The sequence below is a fragment of the Anastrepha obliqua genome, unplaced genomic scaffold, assembly GCF_027943255.1.
Source record: "Anastrepha obliqua isolate idAnaObli1 unplaced genomic scaffold, idAnaObli1_1.0 ptg000176l, whole genome shotgun sequence".
NCBI lineage: Eukaryota > Metazoa > Arthropoda > Insecta > Diptera > Tephritidae > Anastrepha > Anastrepha obliqua.
Window position 1 is genome coordinate 2,501 of NW_026562258.1, and position 2,500 is coordinate 5,000.

A 2,500-nucleotide genomic window follows, 5' to 3' on the forward strand; every position below is an offset into this window, starting at 1 on the left:
TTTAAGCAACCAACGCCTTTCATGGTATCTGCATGAGTTGTTAATTTAGGCACCGTAACATTACGTTTGGTTCATCCCACAGCGCCAGTTCTGCTTACCAAAAGTGGCCCACTGGGCACATTATATCATAACCTCAACCTTCATATCAAGAAAGGTGAGGTTCTTACCCATTTAAAGTTTGAGAATAGGTTAAAATCGTTTCGACCCTAAGGCCTCTAATCATTCGCTTTACCAGATAAGATTATTTTATATAATTTTTAAATGCACCAGCTATCCTGAGGGAAACTTCGGAGGGAACCAGCTACTAGATGGTTCGATTGGTCTTTCGCCCCTATACTCAATTCTGACAATCGATTTGCACGTCAGAACTGTTTCGGTCTTCCATCAGGGTTTCCCCTGACTTCAACCTGATCAAGTATAGTTCACCATCTTTCGGGTCACAGCATATATGCTCAAGGTACGCTCCAGTTAGAGGTATAAATAATAATAAATTATCATTATACATAACTATATGGAACGCCCCGGGATTGAATTAATTGACTATTTATTAAAAAATAGACTAAAAATTAATCCCATTATATTTAAGTTAAGTTAATTATGCCATTAAGTTTAATATAACTCAATGACTTGCACATATGTTAGACTCCTTGGTCCGTGTTTCAAGACGGGTCCCGAAGGTATCCTGAATCTTTCGCATTGTTAATCATATAAATGCATACAAATAAATATTAATATCATAGATATTAAATTTTTTGTAAAATTCAAAAAATGAATTTTAGCATTATATATAATAAAATCTATCAACACTTTATCAAATCATTAGTATTTATTTTATGTTAATATGCTTAAAAAGCAAATTAATTTAAATAAACTTAATATCACCAATGATCTTTTGATAAATACTTTATTATGTTAATAGATTACAATGTCCTTATATGAAAAAAATGCACATTATTTTTTTAATTATTTAATGATGAATTTTTCATAATGGATATTCAGGTTCATCGGGCTTAACCTCTAAGCAGTTTCACGTACTATTTAACTCTCTATTCAGAGTTCTTTTCAACTTTCCCTCACGGTACTTGTTTACTATCGGTCTCATGGTTATATTTAGTTTTAGATGGAGTTTACCACCCACTTAGTGCTGCACTATCAAGCAACACGACTCTTTGGAAATATCTTTCTAGTAATCATTAACGTTATACGGGCCTGGCACCCTCTATGGGTAAATGGCCTCATTTAAGAAGGACTTAAATCGTTAATTTCTCATACTAGATATTAAGATATTCCATACACTGCATCTCACATTTGACATATAGACAAAGTGACTTAGTGCTGAACTATTTTCTTTTCGCTCGCCGCTACTAAGAAAATCCTTGTTAGTTTCTTTTCCTCCCCTCATTAATATGCTTAAATTCAGGGGGTAATCCCATATGAGTTGAGGTTGTTTTAATATTCTTTTTTTATCTTCTCACAATTTAATAAAAAAATTATATCATCTTTTCATCTCTATTTTTCTTTTCTCCTTTTATATATTGTAAATATATAAAAATAATAATAATGTAAAATGAGGCAATCCTAGAATAAAAAATTTAATTTTTATGCTAGACATTCCTCCTTTTAATTACATATATAAATTATTATTTTATATATATATATATAAATAATATGAAAATTTTTTGTAAAGAATACTTAGATTCAATATTTTCATCATTTCATTTTATTTGAGAGGATTTTTTTTTTAAAGAATATATAATAAATAAAATTCATTATATATCTTTATTTTTTTTGCTATTAATATTATGAATTATTTAAAATCCAATAATATACACATTTGCTTAAATTCAATTATTTTTATAAAAGAATAAGCAACTTATTTAGCATAGTCTTACAACCCTCAACCATATGTAGTCCAAGCAGTACTTTAAAATTGAATTTAATGTACATAACAGCATGGACTGCGATATGCGTTCAAAATGTCGATGTTCATGTGTCCTGCAGTTCACACGATGACGCACAGTTTGCTGCGTTCTTCATCGACCCATGAGCCAAGTGATCCACCGCTTAGAGTATTTTTTTATTTATTTTTATTTATAACAAATGTCAATTTTTTTTTGCATATATTAATTGAAAGAGTAAAATTAAATAATATTAATAATATATAAATTGATTTTCTTTCAATAATATATATCAAATATATTTAACTCTAAACATTTTTATTAAGTTGCGAATGTCTTAGTTCAACAATAATACAGTGGTGGTATTTATTATGATTCAATTATTTTGTATTTTTTTAATCATTTTATGTATATATATAATAATATAATAAATATATACCACTTTTGTTATTGTGAACAAATTAACTTATCATTCAATCAAATGAATAATAAGTACAACTTTTTATTTTCATGTTTAAAGGTTTTTAAAAGAAAAAAATAAGAAAAAACATTACAAAATGTACCATCATATATTATATTTAATATGATATAATTGATGGATC

General features: G+C 27.9%; 1 non-coding gene and 1 pseudogene across 1 annotated transcript in view; both read right to left on the reverse strand.

Moving 5' to 3' along the window:
• The window catches only part of LOC129252312 (large subunit ribosomal RNA), a gene marked incomplete at its 3' end in the record, with an annotated part of 3,947 nt that extends 2,500 nt beyond the window's left edge, over positions 1–1,447 (reverse strand). Inside the window, exon 1 of the ribosomal RNA XR_008583370.1 lies at positions 1–1,447. This exon is cut by the window's left edge and continues 2,500 nt beyond it. This is a non-coding gene — a ribosomal RNA (large subunit ribosomal RNA).
• Positions 1,448–1,891: 444 nt separating this feature from the next.
• LOC129252309 (5.8S ribosomal RNA) lies at positions 1,892–2,072 on the reverse strand (annotated as a pseudogene).
• Positions 2,073–2,500: the final 428 nt, after the last annotated feature.